Here is a 17415-nt window from a genome sequence, read left to right on the forward strand (position 1 = left end):
GGAGAGAGAGAGAGGGAGCGGATAGCGCTTCCGAGTCTCGAGGAAGAAAGCAAGCACCGCGGGCAGGCCACGAGTACCCACTCCAAGCCAAGAGGCCAAGGAGGTGGAGCAAGAGAAAGGGAGCGGATAGCGCTTCTGAGTCTCGAGGAAGAAAGCAAGCACCGCGGGCAGGCCACGAGTACTTACTCCCAGCCAAGAGGCCAAGGAGGCGGAGCAAGAGAAAGGGGGAGGGGAGAGGAGAGAGCAGAGAGAGAGAACGTTGCTGCCGGATCCCACCCAGCACAGCTGCTGCTTGGCCTTAACCCCCTAGGCTCAACCTAGGGCGATACCAGCTCAAGCACTCTTCAGGATCTTCGATCGCCTTCTAGAACTTTGGAAAGACAAGAACTGCGGGCATGCCACTTGAACTTGATCTTAGCCAAAAGGCTGATAAAATCGGATTCCAGCTCACTGGCCCTGCAAAACTTAGTTCAAGACTTTAAACTCTCAGACACATATAGATGTATATATCCCACAACAGCAGGATATACATGGTCAGGGAGGAATAGCAGCTCCAGAATTGACTATTGCTTTGTCTCAGAGAGAGTGAAAGTTGCTGGGGTCACTCTTCAGCCTGTCTTCTTCTCAGATCATCAGGCTTTAGGGTGTAGAGTGGAACTCCAGGGCGGGACTGTCTTTGGCCCAGGCCTCTGGAAACTCAACACAAAGCTGCTAGAGAACGAGGGGGTAATATCCCGCTACAAAGAGAAACTATCACAGTGGCTGTCCTTGCAGTGTCTGTACGGGTCAGTAGGAGAGTGGTGGGAGGAGGTGAAGGTTAGGACAAAGGCCTTTTTCATGGCTGAGGGAAGGAAGGCTGCTGCCAGACGGAGAGGAGTGCTAGCCAGGAAACAGAGGCAGCTGCAGCGTCTCTACACGATGCTGCACAGTGGCTTCGATGTGCTCGAGGATATCACCCTTTTAAAAAAAAACATCCGGAGCATAGTCGAAGAAAGCAGTCGAGGAGTGCTGTTAAGAAGCAGAGTGCAGTTCTTGGAAGAAAATGAGAAGTGTACTCGCTTCTTTTTCAGGAAAGTGGTAGGCTCCAAGTCTGTCATGGAAAGTGTAGTTGATGAGGAGGGAAGAGAGAGTACAGAGCTGAGTGCTATCCTCTCCTGCATCGAGGCCTTCTTGTCACGGACGTCCAAGGGGACTAACCGTGGGGAGCAGAAGTGTGGAAAAAGACCCATATGCGTAGCGGCGAGACGGGAAAAAGGCCCGGGCTCATTAGTGCAAAGAGTTCAGGAATGCCGTATAGAAACCTGTGCCCTCAGGGAGCGGACGTGGGGCGCCCTGGTGCTAGGCGGGTCTCAGGACATCCGAACGTCAGTGCTGAGCGAGGACAGAGTGCAAGACCCGGAAATATATAGCCTAAGGGAAAGAGAGGGACAGGAAGGACAGCAGACCAGAAACTAGGGACAGGACAGAGAAGGACCGCCCTCTGGCTGCAGAGGGCGTGACACTTCTACTCAAGACTGTACAGCTCTACAGAGGTAAAGGATGAAGAAATTCATTTTTTTACCTCAAAGCTAGAAAACGTTTTGAGTGAAGAAGATAGGGAAGTACTTGAGGGGGATTTGACAGTAGAAGAACTGAGAGGCTATGGAGAGCTTACAGAAGGGGAAATCTCCGGGTGCTGACAGGCTCCCTAAAGGGGCGTCTGCTTTTACTACTTGCACGAATGAAGGCAAAAAAAAGCCAATCGATGTGAAAGAACGGCGCTTTACAGAGGAGTACTGCCTGACTGGATCGTTGATGAACGACAGAGGCCACTCCGACCTCTTCTCGGTTTTCTTCAATGACTTACTAAGGATCTTCTTCACATTCGCCCATGCAGGGGAAGCCAGTTACACCAAAGCAAACGCAGGAAAGTGCAATTCAAGCAGAGACCAGGAGGGACTTGTTTACACCGAGAGTGGTCGGAGAATGGAACAATGCACCCAGCCCTGTTGCTGGAGCCGATTCTTGATGAGATCTTGAGCTCACTAAGAAGCCCCCGCTGGATGCTAATCTTTCTGTTGTTCTTGCAGGTCCTGCGCTGCTTTTGAGCCGACAGTGCTCGTCCTGGTCTGTCGGCACAGCCCAATTGCAAATGATCGGCTCCGCGTACAGAAGGAACGTGCGTTTGGTACAAGAGTGCACGAAGGCACCGGAAATACATTGGGAACAAATGACCGGTCGCTCAAGACCTCTGTGAAGTACAGGAGCGTGCAAAACGAGGCTGTTTCCACCCGGTCTCGAACCGGGGACCTTTCGCGTGTTAGGCGAACGTGATAGCCGCTACACTACGGAAACCTGCAGGGACCGCTGCTGGTGTCTCGCTTGCGTTTCGGGCTGAGAAAGGGACGCGTCACTTTAGGCAGGGGGCGCTGGAGAGAGGAACAAAGGGCGCGATGAAACAAAATGCCGAAACCCGGGATCGAACCAGGGACCTTTAGATCTTCAGTCTAACGCTCTCCCAACTGAGCTATTTCGGCGGTGCGCAAATCCCACAGCCACCTGCTCCAGCCTTCCTCTGTTGTGGCATGAGCGCACCAAGAGTAGCGGGACAGTGTTGCAGGAACGTCACTCAGAAGGAAAGCCACCCAGCTGCGCCCTCTGAGCTCTGTCCAGCGCATCTTCCTCGCATGGACTCCTGCCTGCGACGGGCAGGAAACAATTAGCAAGAACAGAACGACACCCCATGGGTGTCTCATGACCGCACCTTAGGTTGTGACACGTGCAGGTGTGAGGGGTTGCCGGGCTACTTTGGAGCAGAGCTTGGGCGGAGGGGGGGCGGGAAAGCAGACAAAGAGGTGACACCTCAAGGTCTGCACGATCACAGCTCTCCGCCGCCCCAGGCTTCCGCTCGATAAGCTACTGGACACACCCGCCCCTCCTCACACAGACCGTGGAAAAGCCCCCGAGTGGGAGGGCTCTCTCTTCCTCCCAGGAGCTCTTGGACACGACGCACAGACAGGGCGCGGGGAGCCGCCGCCTGCAAACACGGCTCCAGGCAGGACTCCACTCCGCAGGAGCCGCAGAGCAGAGGAGATGAGGGCAGCTTAGCTCCTGTGCAGAGACCTGAGCTGTTGTTGCTGTGGATGCTGTCTTTTCTGCACTCGGGGTAGGAGTGAATGTTGAGTTGCCCTTAGAAATGAAGCAGAGCACTTCAACGGCATGGGTGTGTGTGTGTGCGCGCGCCCTGGTGATTCTGGGAGACAGATCGAACCTGGGCTAAAAGAGAGGGGGCTTAGCCCTCTTCCATTTGCTAGTTCAAAGTTGTACAACCCATTTGTATCTGCTAGGCGGCGCAGTCGTCGTGCACAAAGAACGTTTTGAAAAGCGTCAAAGGCAAGTCATTCCGAGTTGGTCGTTTGTGTTTTCCGTTCAGACGTGAAATGCTGAAATGATCTCTCGGCTCCTCGGTTGTCATTTCTGCTCCGTAAAGGGATCACAGCACGTGTCGGCTTCCAGCACGGTGGGTCGGGACACGATGCCGGGGGTCGGAGAGAGCGATGTCTTCCTCGTTAGTATAGGAACTGTCACCTATCCCCACCTGTCACGCGGGAGACCGGGGTACATCAGGACGCGCATTGAAGTGAAAGCAGGATGCGCTGTGACATGCACTGTGCAGATCCCGCCACACTAAGAGGTGACTGGGTCTGTTCGATCACAGCGCTAGGCGAATCCCCAATCCCCTTTTGTGCCTGGCGACAAAAGATGTCTGTTTCCGCCCGGTTTCGAACCGGGGACCTTTCGCGTGTGAGGCGAACGTGATAACCACTACACTACGGAAACGGTGGTAAGATGTGCCCAGCGGCCCAGCGCTGAGCTTCGCCAATGCGATTTAGCTGCTTCCAGTGCCTTTATTGGAGTGCGCTGATGGACCGTGCTCTCTCTCCAGAGACCAGCACGCCTGTCATGGACGGAGCAGGAAAGGCGGCGCCACATTCTACAGCCCTCTCCACGCAATCGACGAAATCGGGCTACTGAAGTGGAGAAAATCGCCTCTCCAGAAAGTGCAAATATCATCTTGGAGACTATAAATCCTATTGCCGAAGGTCAGCCCTGTCTACCAGAGTAACCCTCCCACAGCGATGATCAGCTCGTCTCACACGCGAGAAGTTTCGGTTGGAAACAAGCGCCCCCTCTTCTCGCACGTTTTGCACGTTCGAGTAGTTTTAATGCGGCTCTTTCGTACACGGTGCTGATCTTTTGGAAAGCAGGAGGCAAAACCGAGTCGAACCGCCTGGGTGAAAACCAGGAACCCTAACCGCTAGACTATATGGCAGCGAACAACCATGCTGTTCACGGCATCAAGCAAGCAAACTACATAAATATGAGAAAACACGCAAGAGAGTTGTCACTCAGAGTGTCGAAGGGTCGATGTATACTGGGGCTCAGTTGAAATGCAACGTCAGGACTTTTCCGAATTATGTCACACGAAGAGAGCACAGCCCTTTCCGCCCTGCTGCGTGTGTCTCGGTAACTCGCTGTGATCGTATAGTGGTCAGTACTTTGCGTTGTGGCCGCAACAACCCCGGTTCGAATCCGGGTCACGGCAGAATAGGGGCGTCTGCTTTTACTACTCGCACGAATGAAGGCAAAAAAAAGCCAGGGGAAGCCAGTTACACCAAAGCAAACGCAGGAAAGTGCATTTCAAGCAGAGACCAGGAGGGACTTGTTTACACCGAGAGTGGGCGGAGAATGGAACAATGCGCCCAGCCCTGTTGCTGGAGCCGATTCTTGATGAGCTCTTGGGCTCACTAAGAGGCCCCCGCTGGATGCTAATCTTTCTGTTGTTCTTGCAGGTCCTGCGCTGCTTTTGAGCCGACAGAGCTCGACCTGGTCTGTCGGCACAGCCCAATTGCAAATGATCGGCTCCGCGTACAGAAGGAACGTGCGTTTGGTACAAGAGTGCACGAAGGCACCGGAAATACATTGGGAACAAATGACCGGTCGCTCAAGACCTCTGTGAAGTACAGGAGCGTGCAAAACGAGGCTGTTTCCGCCCGGTCTCGAACCGGGGACCTTTCGCGTGTTAGGCGAACGTGATAGCCGCTACACTACGGAAACCTGTAGGGACTGCTGCTGGTGTCTCGCTTGCGTTTCGGGCTGAGAAAGGGACGCGTCACTTCAGGCAGGTGGCGCTGGAGAGAGGAACAAAGGGCGCGATGAAACAAAATGCCAAAACCCGGGATCGAACCAGGGACCTTTAGATCTTCAGTCTAACGCTCTCCCAACTGAGCTATTTCGGCAGTGCGCAAAGCCCACAGCCACCTGCTCCAGCCTTCCTGTGTTGTGGCATGAGCGCACCAAGAGTAGCGGGAGAGTGTTGCAGGAACGTCACTCAGAAGGAAAGCCACCCAGCTGCGCCCTCTGAGCTCTGTCCAGCGCATCTTCCTCGCATGGACTCCTGCCTGCGACGGGCAGGAAACAATTAGCAAGAACAGAACGACACCCCATGGGTGTCTCATGACCGCACCTTAGGTTGTGACACGTGCAGGTGTGAGGGGTTGCCGGGCTACTTTGGAGCAGAGCTTGGGCGGAGGGGGGGTGGGAAAGCAGACAAAGAGGTGACACCTCAAGGTCTGCACGATCACAGCAAACTTAATTCTAATCACGACTAATTTCACTAAAAATAATGTAATATAAAACGGATGTTTTTAACTTTATTGTAGTGTTTTAGAAACGAATATGTCTTCAAAAATTGTTATTTTTCACTCCTAGGAATGAAAGCTGTTGTTATATGATGTTTATTTTCAAATTTTGAAAAAAGGATTCTAGCTTTCTCCCCTTGCAGGCATCGGACACAGAGAACCTCATGGTTTTCCTAAAAATCTTTTTTTTATGTTCCCTGGTGTTCCAAACTTAGTTTTAATCAATTTTAATTTGTTATTATGTTAAAAACAAGGTAATAACTTCTTAATTGGACTATAAATAATGTCATATTGTCTGCTATAAAACTGATGTTTTCAACTCTATAGTAGAGATTCAAGAATCAACTAATAGAGAATTGAAATATAAAAAGGGCATAAGAAGACAACAACGACCACAAGATAGAGATATTGTCCAAAGAGGCAAGAAGGGCAAAGCCGCAATAAGGTAAAATCCTTTTTTGAAAGAGATTGCTGTCAGAATGCACATCCGTATCCCAAACAGAATCTCTAGTAAAATATGATCATTTGTGAAACAGACAAATGAGTGTCTGCTACAATATGATTGCAACATATCTGCATTTGTTGGTTTTTAAGGAGTAAGAGTGCAGGGGGTTTAAACCTGCGATCCAGTGTGTTGAAGAATTTCACAACACTACCTCTAGCACATCTGGAAATAAATCCTCAGGCTGCTTACTGCCCTGGGCATATACCAGGAAATTACAGGAGCACATCTATATATCACTGCGTTGAAGCAGGAGACACACAGTCACTGCAAACACATCCTAAATACAGTGTTTCAGCACTTTTGACCTCATCCAGAACGTATCATTTCTTGAAAGGGATTGCTGTCCGAATGCACATCTGAATCCCAAACAGAATCTCTAGTAAAATACGATCATTTGTGAAACAGACAAATGACTGTCTCAGGGGCCCATTCCTCATTCTCAAGACACATGTATGCAGTACGTACACCATGCATTGAGCAATAGGGACTGAAGACACCACAGGTAAGGTTAGATGTCATGTTCTATGATCATTTCATTCAGCATTAGGGACTAAATATAGTAAACGTATGATGCTAAAATGTTATTTTCACATATATTAATGTAATAACTGATTGCTTATGCTTTATAAACAAATCTAATTAAAATAAAAGCTTATGTTTTGTATTTATCTTGTACCATAGAACATGATTTTCTTTGTATTTCAAGCCCACAAAGTGTCCAAATGTTCTATGATTATTTCTTTCAGCATTAGGGACTAAATTTACTAAACGTATGATGCTAAAATCCTGAAAAAAGGATGTGCTCCATCTCGTCAGTAGATTGGATTCCAAAACTGATTTGGGTCAATATACATTACCTTTGAAGATAAGGTACAGTCTACTGTAGGGAACCATCAACTTAGAAAGCATTGGCCTTCCCTGGGGGGCAGGTAGGTGCAAAAGATAAACCTTTATCCTATCTTTATCTTAAGATAAGTGGCCAAGCAGTATTTTTCCAAGTTTCACCAAGCTCATCATGTTGCCATAGTAGACAAAGTTCTATAAAATGTTAAATAACTTTTAAAAAAAGCATCTTGGTCTTTCAGTACTGTACAAGGTGAATTAAACTGTCCCTGGTAATGCAAAGTAATTAGAAGCATCCCAGAAACTTTATCTCTAGAAACATTAGCTGTTTTATATCATGTAATTTAGTGTGATGTTGTCAGAATTCAAGGACATTATCACACACAGAAATTGGTTCAGTTAAATCTAAAAAACACAGCTAAACATGGGTTTAAATGTAAAATAGAAGTCTTACCTATTGTCAAAAGATTTAATTCAAGAAGTGATGTAATAAATGATTGCTTGTGCTTTATAAACAAATCTAATTAAAATAAAAGCTTATGTTTTGTATTTATCTTGTAGCATAGAACATGTTTATCTTTGTATTTCAAGCCCACAAAGTGTCCAAATGACGCACTACATGATATAAGGAAGATTATCACATGCATATCGGTATTATCTTTCTTATGAAAATGCATTCCTTTCATTACCGTTTACTTTTTAAAATGAACTCAAATTGTGTATAATGTAATAATTTAAGTAGAATAGATTCAGGTAGAAAATATAGAGTCATGATGTTTATGGCTAACATCATTTCACATGGGTGAATTTTAAGCTAAGAAATAAAAACATTTACAATGAAGATACCATTGCTTAATTTTAAATGCCTTTAAAAAATAAATACCTCCTGAGAATAATTTGCCACTACCAGATCCGTGGTAAGGTACTGTTTGAATCCAATCAGGAGAGGAGCATCCATCTATAGAGTCCAGCTTGGGCCGCTCTCTTCTGGAGAGCCTGCTGATACTTTTTAACTACTCGGGGCCTGTAAGGATATAAAACACCGGTTTAAACATTTTATACCTATAAGACAAATTAGAATTTTAGTAAAAAATAGATCTGAAAATTAAAAAGTCTTACTGCTGATAGAGTTCTTCAGATCTCACATCTTCCCCTTCCTTATCCGCTTCTGCTTCAGTTTCTAGAGCAGCCTCTGGCATCTCTTCCTCCTGGACAGTGGCCTCTTGCTCTGGGCCGCTGGAATGCAGGTAGATTCTTTTCAACATGCTTTTACATAATATGTTGTAACAATGATTTCAAAAAGAAACTACAGAAGCCTTACAGATTAATAATATCTCACCTTGCCAATGTGTCTTCAGGCTTCCCATGTACAAAAAGGCCCAAGGACTCTAGCAGTCTTACAACCGCTATCCTGTTTGCCTCACCAGACACGATCTCTATTCTGTTGTAATCCACGATGACCCGTTCTTCAGGTGATTTATCATGTCCTTCCTCGCCTGTTGAGAGGCCATCCTGATCTCTTCTGCCGTGGCGTGCTTCATACACGCCCTCTTCAAGTGAGCAGGGAGCTGATCAAAAGTATTCAGGCACATCTTGCACACCAGGGGAATCCTCGCGGGTTTCCTTTGAAAATAAATAATACCATCTGTGTATAGAAACAAGCTAAGACTGATTTCTTAAATTATCCTTAATTTTCTCTCTCATAGTTTGAGCATAATGATTTTATTGCATTTATATAAGAAATGCTCATTGCTCCAAAATAAATAATGGTTTCATAAAAAAGTGAACACTTACTTGGTCTCAGTCACAGACTTTCTTATAGGAGCCATTGTGGAGTTCAGCAACTGCAGGTCCTAGAAGTGGGGAAGGAATTTTAAAAGAGAAATTGACTTACAATACAGAAAGAATGGCTGAGGGATCACTAAAATATATATATATACAAATTCCAAAGACTGAGTCCATATAGAAACAACTACCTTTCATATTCAGTATAAGATGGAGAGATGAATTGGCCCTGAAAATCCACTGCAATGAGAAACTGCTCCTGCCATTGTGTAAGAACAAACATACATTCTCATCTATATTAATTTGCAGTTACACTATTGCAATTAATCTGTATCAATTCTGCATTCATATCTACTAGAAAGAGCTCTCAATTAATTAAATGCCCCATTGAACTGGCCCTGATTATACAATGCAAGGAGAAGTCTTCTAAGCCAATACTTGTAACCAGAAAGAGGCTGTATTTCAATTATACAATATATAAAACAATACCATTTAACACAAAGATATATTCCACACCTCAGCATGCACATGATGAGATTCTTGATATTAGATTAGTAAAAACAATATCAATGCACTGAGAGCTGCTTAAGAATAAAGATGCATCTGCCTGACTGCATATTAGTTTTAAAAGGTTATCAGCAAATGCATTTAAAAGTAAAAATGTCAAGTCTTACCTCTTGATCGTAGTGGTGATTCAATATCCAGGACCTTAGTCAAGTCTCAGAGTTACTGTACCTCCTGTCTCGATTGCAGGTGAAAAGTGAAAGGTATATTGCACCGAGCAAAGACTCCACCCCTCCCAGAAAACAGCACTTCCCTTTGGCAAAGCAGTGGGTGGATGAAGCCTTTGCTACCATTATCAAACACAGAAATCGTTATAATATAATTTTAAAAACATGGCTAAGCATGGCTTTAAAGTATATTCAACAGTGCAGGTGCATTCAAAGAAACAGAGTTTCCCAAGCCCTCGGAAAGAATGACCATTTCTAAAGATGTCTAGTTTCAAGCATTAACATCTGAAGTACCTGTCTTAGCTGGGGCAGGAAGTTTGCCAAGCCACCTGAAAGAATTACCATTAAGAGTGAGATTTTTTATCAGAACTGGAGGGAGCCAAAAGAAGGACATGATCTAAGGCTGCAAGAGAAGAGAATTAAGGTCCTGGGGGTGTATTTTGGAGAAGAGGTGGGAACAGTAAATTGGCAGAACAAATTGCCAATCTTAAACAAAAAACTGATGCAATGGAAGGACCGAGACCTCACCATGACAGGGAAGGTGCTGGTCATCAAAGCCGAGCTCTTGCCTGTCTTGAATTTTCTGGCTTCTACCTTCCCAATCCCACACCGTGTTGCGGCGGTGCCAAGGAGATTGATGTTTCAATTTCTATGGGGTGGGAAGCAGGAAAGACTCAGAAGGGAAATAATGTACAGGCCGCTACCCTGAGGGGGGAAGTCTGTCCCAGATATTCTTACGAAGCTGCTGTGCATTTTCCTGGCCTCTGTGCTGAGAGGCATTGCAACAGCACTTGCAGCGCGTACCTGGACTTATTTTTCCAGGCTCTGGGTAGATAGGGAGGTGTTCAGAATGTGGGGTGTCAGACCCAAGCTGGATGTCCCACTCTCTGACACATGCCCTGCAATTTATGGGACAGTTAAAAGTTTTCTAAGATCTCACCCAATTGGCCATATTCCCCTCCGAGATGTCAGCATCCAAAAACTGGAAGATTTCGTTGCAACCCAGAACAATGGGCAGACCCCTGTGGGCATTTTAACATCAGCCCAAACAAGGAAGGTGTGGAAACACACATCCTCTAAGTTTCTGTGTAACATTCACAGAGATTTAGCCTGGAGTGTCGTCCACCAGTGCTTACCGGTACGAACTTTCTTGTACCGTAGGGGCCTCACCCCCAGCCCTCGCTGCGTTAGGGTGGGCTGCGGCGAGGAGGAGACTGTGACCCATCTCCTGTGGTCCTGCTTTTTTGCTAAGGCCTTCTGGGCACAGTTTGAAGATTGGTTGCAAGCTCTCTCGCCCCAATTTACCCTGACCGCTGCTTTTGTCATATATGGCATCTCTCCTGTCAAACTTCCTCCTGACGTGTTCGACAGGATCTGGGCCGTGGTGAACAGTGGGAAAGACGCCCTGTGGAGAGTGAGGAACATGGGGCTGTTCAAAGGCATCGAGGTCCCAGTCAAGGCAGCAGGTAGCCTGGCCCTGTTCATCACCCGAGAGAACTATTACCTCAGAGATCTGTGGAGAGAAGGGAGGGAGGAAGCAGAAAATCTGTGGGAAATAGAGAGCATAGGTCAATATCTCAAGAAACTGTGAAAAACATTATCATGTTTAAGTAAAGAATGTAATTTGCACCAGAAAAAAAGAAATTGTCGCTATGTAACTGGTACCGTGTCAAAATGTAATGAGATGTGATCATATATACTGTTTTAAGTATGTATATTAATGTAAAGCTTTCTAATTTGTGATGTCCTGTATTTTTTGGTGAAAAGAAAATAAAGTTCTTAAAAAATCGGTTCACCCAGGGTGAGGCTCGGCCATTGCACTCCGGCTATGCTGACCCCTGCGAATTCCCCAAATGTGGGAATCTCGACTGCATAATTTCTGGTAGTGGGGGACTGCGTTCGCGCTCTCCCCTGATGTGCTTGGTCCAATATCAGATACAGAAGAGTTACGACACCACGATCTGCGATAGGATCCCAGTTCGAAAGGAGTCGATGCCACTGCTGGTTCCCAGTTTCTTTTAGTTAGAGGTCCGGAGAAGCATTTCAAGCTGGTTACACTACTCCTTCCAGACATTCATTCCCTTTTCAAAGTCAGTCGTTTTGCTGTAGTCTGCATTATTTAGGCTGATTATCGAGGTTAGCCTTTATTTGGTCATGGGGGCCTCAGTACTGTATGCTAATTCTCAAGACAGTTTCACCCGTTTTCTGATTGCTAGGTTCTGTACCAGTGCAGACAAGTCAAACAGTGAATGGTTGTACCTCTATTGTATCCGTGCTCAATGAATGAAATCAGTAATAAATGAATATATATATAGTTATACGAAAAACAAGTGGTTTATCGACTCATCTTTGCAGATTTAGAGGCAGCTTCGATATTCGTTTTACAAACGGGTTTTTTTTTTATATGGGTCACACACATGCCATAGCAACAAAACATCTCTAGAGATGAGGCTATAGATCACCTTTCCATCCTCCAGGTTTTCCTCCCAAAGCCTACGGTACCAACGGCGACCCCCGCTGGCCGAGAGAGCAAAAGCTTGCAGCACCTGGTATTCCCAGGAAGTCTCCCATCCAAGTACTAACCAGGCCCAACCCTGCTTAGCTTCCGAGATCAAACAAGATCGGGCACATTCAGGGTGGTGTGGCCACAAGCGAAAGCCATGGCGCCTAACTCGCTACTTGAAGCTGTGTGTGGCTGGGGCTCTGTGCCCCCCGAGCGGGACTGAAGGATCGTTCGTGTGCAACTCTTTGGGAAGGAGCCTCTTTCCAAATCGCATTGCGTACCTGGATGTTGGCGAATGTGCTCCCTTGTGTTGGCTTGTCCCGCACTGGAGGAGAACAAACAAACTGCACGGAGGAGCACAAGCCAAGTCTTCACAAGACAAAAACCTCCAGTGCACAGCACTCTGAAAACATTTCTGGGCTGTCGTGGGTTTATTTCAGCACATAAAGCGCACCAGTCCAACGCGTTCGCGCTTTGCCCCCGGTCTCTTGCGCGAGTACTAAATCTCACGGCGCCAGCCAGCGGCAAGGAGACAAGTACAATATCGCGGGACGGGGGCCTCGTCATTGATTGTTACATATGAGACGGGGATTAGGAGGAGACCCCGACTGATTGGTAAAGGGGAACACTAACACCAGAGAAACACCCCCGGAGTCTCTTTTTGAGAGACGCCCTGGGATTTCTTAATGGCCAAGGAGGGTCGGGACTTCGGTTTTATGCCTCCCCCGAAGGACGGCGCCTGTTTGTGCAGCAGAGTGTCGCCATCAGGATGCTGGGGCATAAGAAAGCCACACAGACCGCAGGGTGAGCGCTCCCTACTGGTCCCAGTCACACCTCTTGCAGGAGCAGCAGCAACCTGAGCTTTTCCGGGGGGAATCTCCCATCCGGGTGCCGGCTAGGCTCACACCTGCTGGGCTGCCATGGGTGAGCCCAGTCGAGAGTCGCAGGGTGAGATCTAGTCACCGGGGAGAAACGATACAAGCGAAGGATTACTCGACTCCCAGCACTTGAAAAGACCGACAAATGACTCGTTCCCACCGGAGCTGAATTTACCTGCATGTGTCGTGTCGTCTTCTTCCCCCGCCCCGCTGTGTTTGCTGTATTGTCTTTGAAGCCGACCCCCGAGACGAGACGGGCTGTTCCTGTGCCCCAATTAACACTTTACAGGTGCTATTCCCCGGCATTGTGGCCATTGTCGGTGGTCACACGTGATAAGATAAGGTGGAGGAGAGCGGGGCATGCCCAGCGCCAGACATTCAAGGAGGTGGCCGTGCGAGGTGAGGTGAGGTGCGACACGCCGGAGCCCCGACGCTGCTAATGCAGAGCACTTGTTGAACTGGCATTGAAAGGACATGTGCGCACGGAGCGAGCCTTCCCTGCGGCGGAGCGTGGAAACTTTCTCCCCGCGCTGCAGGAGTTGTGTGCGCTGCAGCGGTGCCGAGAGAACAGCACAGAAGGCAGCAAGCTCTGGAGAGCGGGTAAGAGACGGAGCCTTGTGGGCAGGCGAGCAGGCGAGCAGGCCCGTTTTTTGGAAATTGCTGAAAAGGCTCCGGTGTTTGTTCGGTGTGTGGCAGGCACACGACGTGAGCTTGCGTAGCGATCTGCCGGTCTGGTGTTATGCAAATGACACCGAATTGCGTCCCGGGACATGCTGCGAATGCGCATTGGCGACTGCAGATGTGTAGGAAACGGCGCGCTCGTTTTCTCGTTTTGCCCACCCTTTTGAGTGTTAGTGTGGCGTGTGAGTGTGCGAAAGAGTGGGCCCAGCAGGAGGCAGTGGCGTGCGGGGCGAGGAGCTGGGCTAGGCTGCGCGCTTTGTGCTGTGGGTGCTGGCCGCTTGCAGGGCCTTATACAACTTATACTTACCTGGCAGGGGTGATACCTTGATCATCCTGTAGGTGGAGTAGTTGGATTGTTTTCTTGTTTTGTGGAAGCAGTGTTTGTTTTGCAGTTTACGAAATGGCAACTTTTGGATCCCGCAAGAATTCTGTGCGTTTTGAGCTTTTGGATGACCTCTTCATGGATCGTATGCAGTTTAGCAGAAAAGTGTTGCAGAAGGAACTTGGCTTTGAACCTCAGCACTTTGATTTCATCTTCGCTCTCCCAGGTCAGAAAGCATTTGAGGTTGTATTTGCTACCTATCCTCTGTTTGAACAATGTGTGGATGTGTTTGAGGCAAGAGGAGGGAAAGTTCCTGCCCTTGAGAAGATCAACTTGCAGCCTCTGACACAGAGAGAGAGGAAAATGGTGCATGTTGTTATGTTCTCGGAACTGGCAAAGACTGAGGACATTCACACCTGGCTTAACCAGTACTGCACCGTCCACCATGGAACTGAGGTTAGAGATGTTGACGGTATAAAAACAGGAGCAAGGAAATTCGAGGTTCGCTTGCTACCGGACAATGTAAATGGAGGCTTAAGGCACCTGCCCTCTACAATCCGGCAGGGCGCCTGCAATGGCTATGTGTTTTATGTGGGACAACCAAAGGTGTGTTGGCGCTGTGGTGCTGTGGGACACCTGGCATCGTCCTGCACTGTGAAATGCTGCAAGACCTGTGGCAAACAGGGACATTTAGCCTCTGACTGTTCAATGCTGCCAAAGTGCAATTTATGTGGCTCGGAAGGACACGTTTTTAAGAACTGCCCACACGCCTACGCCAATAAACTCAAAATGAGAAAGGATGAGGCAGTGCTTGTTTCAGCCAAACTGGCCCGTAAATCCAAAGCAAACAACAACTCAAACAAAGAACCCTTGTTGGACAAAGACTCTCAGCCTCCAGCCAGGATCAGTCCTGCTGTGGCTCTGGGGCCGGTGGAAGAGAAATCCACTACGACCCCACAACTGCAGACTGCACCAGACAAGCACGAGGGTTTGAAAACCCCCGAGAACAGCGAGGACCCCTCCCCCACTCCTGCTCCTCAGAACGAGGGCCAGTGTGGGGCCCCCCGGTGGAGCGGGTCCAGCGAGGATACCCAGGATTCAGCGGAGCTGCTTTTCTCAGACTCTGCAAGTGCTAGAGATGTCCTCCTCTCCTCCATCCAGTCCATCACGGAGGATCTGCAGCAGCTGGTGGGTGAGGGGGAAGAGGAGACTGGTGCATCGGCTGCACCCCTTTCCCCTCAGTGCTCCCAGGAGCTGGACTTGAGGAAAAGAAAAAATGACTCTGTTTTCTCCCCGAGCGAGGAGGAAGGAGAGCATGGTGATGGGGACAGCTGGAACCTCTCCACCCGTCCCTCTACCCCCTTCCTTGAAATGGACTCTGTGAACGCTTTTACTGCTGCCACCCTGATGAAGGCTCATTCAGAGGATGGCTGGCAGGAAATTGGTAAGAAGAAAAAGAAAAAGAAAAAGGTAACAGGTGAGACCGAAGAGAAATGTGTTTTGTAAAGACTGGTTCCACTTTCTTATGTAATATGGCTCTTAACATAATTTCTCTTAACACAAGAGGTATCAATGACAGAGTTAAATGCCAGTCTGTCTTTGATTACCTCCAGCAGAGAGAGGGAGATGTGTTGATGTTGCAGGAGTGTGCTTTAGCCTATCAAGAGAGGTATAAAAGTTTTGAAGATAGGTGGGATAAAGGGCCTTCTGTTTGGTCAGGGGACAATAACAACAGAGCCTCTGGCGTGGCCATTCTTTTCAAAGGATGGGCATTCAAATTGAAAAGTATTCAGAGGGTCATAGATGGCAGGTTGCTGTGTGTGGATGTGGAATGGGGGACCGTTAACCTGCGGCTAATCAATGTGTATTGCCCTACTGACGTAGGAGGAAGGGTGGAGCTACTCAAGGCACTCTCCCCCCTATTGTTATGCAGCACAGACGTGATAGTGGGAGGGGATTTTAATTGTATCTTAGAGCACACAGACAGGCAGTCTAGCTCGCCGATAAAATTGGATTCCAGCTCACTGGCCCTGCAAAACTTAGTTCAAGACTTTAAACTCTCAGACACATATAGATGTATATATCCCACAACAGCAGGATATACATGGTCAGGGAGGAATAGCAGCTCCAGAATTGACTATTGCTTTGTCTCAGAGAGAGTGAAAGTTGTTGGGGTCACTCTTCAGCCTGTCTTCTTCTCAGATCATCAGGCTTTAGGGTGTAGAGTGGAACTCCAGGGCGGGACTGTCTTTGGCCCAGGCCTCTGGAAACTCAACACAAAGCTGCTAGAGAACGAGGGGGTAGTATCCCGCTACAAGGAGAAACTATCACAGTGGCTGTCCTTGCAGTGTCTGTATGGGTCAGTAGGAGAGTGGTGGGAGGAGGTGAAGGTGAGGACAAAGGCCTTTTTCATGGCTGAGGGAAGGAAGGCTGCTGCCAGACGGAGAGGAGTGCTAGCCAGGAAACAGAGGCAGCTGCAGCGTCTCTACACGATGCTGCACAGTGGCTTCGATGTGCTCGAGGATATCGCCCTTTTAAAAAAGGACATCCGGAGCATAGCGGAAGAAAGTAGTCGAGGAGTGCTGTTAAGAAGCAGAGTGCAGTTCTTGGAAGAAAATGAGAAGTGTACTCGCTTCTTTTTCAGGAAAGTGGTAGGCTCCAAGACTGTCATGGAAAGTGTAGTTGATGAGGAGGGACGAGAGAGAACAGAGCCGAGTGCTATCCTCTCCTGCACCGAGGCCTTCTACTCAAGACTGTACAGCTCTACAGAGGTAAAGGATGAAGATATTCATTTTTTTACCTCAAAGCTAGAAAACATTTTGAGTGAAGAAGATAGGGAAGTACTTGAGAGGGATTTGACAGTAGAAGAGCTGAGACAGGCTATGGAGAGCTTACAGAAGGGGAAAACTCCGGGTGCTGACGGGCTCCCTAAAGAATTTTATTGCACCTTTTGGGATCTGCTTCAGGATCCGCTACTGCTCCTATTCGAGGAAAGCTACAAGACAGAATTGCTGCCTGACTCCTTAAGAGAAGGCACTATCTCTCTCTTGTTTAAGAAAGGAGCAAAAAATGACATAAAGAACTGGAGACCCCTCAGCCTGTTAGGCGTGGACACTAAGATCCTGTCCAAAGCCCTTTTCCTGCGCCTACAAAATGTAGTGGCCTCACTGGTAGGGAAAGAACAGACTTGTGGGATAGCAGGACGCCTGATGAGCGACAACCTGGCCTTGTTGAGGGATGTCTGTCTGTACTCTGAGGATCGCTCCCTCCCTCTGTGCATTTTAGGTGTAGACCTAGAAAAGGCCTTTGACCGCCTAAACCGGCAGTACTTAACATCGGTACTTGAGCACATGAAGTTTGGCCCCATCATGAGAAAGTGGATTAACCTGCTGTACACAGGTAGCAACAGCAGAGTCATGGTTAATGGCAATAGATCACGCACCTTTGAAGTCTGTTCAGGGGTGAGGCAGGGCTGCCCATTATCCC

The 17415-nt window shown here is 48.0% G+C and overlaps 8 non-coding genes across 8 annotated transcripts; 2 read left to right on the top strand and 6 right to left on the bottom strand.

The window, feature by feature from the left end:
• Positions 1-2261: 2261 nt before the first annotated feature.
• trnav-aac (transfer RNA valine (anticodon AAC)) lies at positions 2262-2334 on the bottom strand. The gene has a single exon. It is a non-coding gene; the product is annotated as a tRNA-Val (tRNA).
• Positions 2335-2443: 109 nt separating this feature from the next.
• On the bottom strand, positions 2444-2516 carry trnaf-gaa (transfer RNA phenylalanine (anticodon GAA)). The gene has a single exon. It is a non-coding gene; the product is annotated as a tRNA-Phe (tRNA).
• Positions 2517-3746: 1230 nt separating this feature from the next.
• On the bottom strand, positions 3747-3819 carry trnav-cac (transfer RNA valine (anticodon CAC)). Its single transcript has one exon. It is a non-coding gene; the product is annotated as a tRNA-Val (tRNA).
• A 694-nt stretch (positions 3820-4513) lies between these two features.
• Positions 4514-4585, top strand: trnah-gug (transfer RNA histidin (anticodon GUG)). The gene has a single exon. It is a non-coding gene; the product is annotated as a tRNA-His (tRNA).
• A 439-nt stretch (positions 4586-5024) lies between these two features.
• Positions 5025-5097, bottom strand: trnav-aac (transfer RNA valine (anticodon AAC)). The gene has a single exon. It is a non-coding gene; the product is annotated as a tRNA-Val (tRNA).
• Positions 5098-5206: 109 nt separating this feature from the next.
• trnaf-gaa (transfer RNA phenylalanine (anticodon GAA)) lies at positions 5207-5279 on the bottom strand. Its single transcript has one exon. It is a non-coding gene; the product is annotated as a tRNA-Phe (tRNA).
• Positions 5280-11294: 6015 nt separating this feature from the next.
• On the top strand, positions 11295-11459 carry LOC138243629 (U1 spliceosomal RNA). The gene has a single exon (XR_011192284.1). It is a non-coding gene; the product is annotated as a U1 spliceosomal RNA (small nuclear RNA).
• A 620-nt stretch (positions 11460-12079) lies between these two features.
• Positions 12080-12198, bottom strand: LOC138219018 (5S ribosomal RNA). Its single transcript, XR_011181563.1, has one exon. It is a non-coding gene; the product is annotated as a 5S ribosomal RNA (ribosomal RNA).
• Between the last annotated feature and the right edge of the window lie 5217 nt (positions 12199-17415).

This window comes from Lepisosteus oculatus, chromosome 14 (assembly GCF_040954835.1).
Source record: "Lepisosteus oculatus isolate fLepOcu1 chromosome 14, fLepOcu1.hap2, whole genome shotgun sequence".
Classification (NCBI taxonomy): domain Eukaryota; kingdom Metazoa; phylum Chordata; class Actinopteri; order Semionotiformes; family Lepisosteidae; genus Lepisosteus; species Lepisosteus oculatus.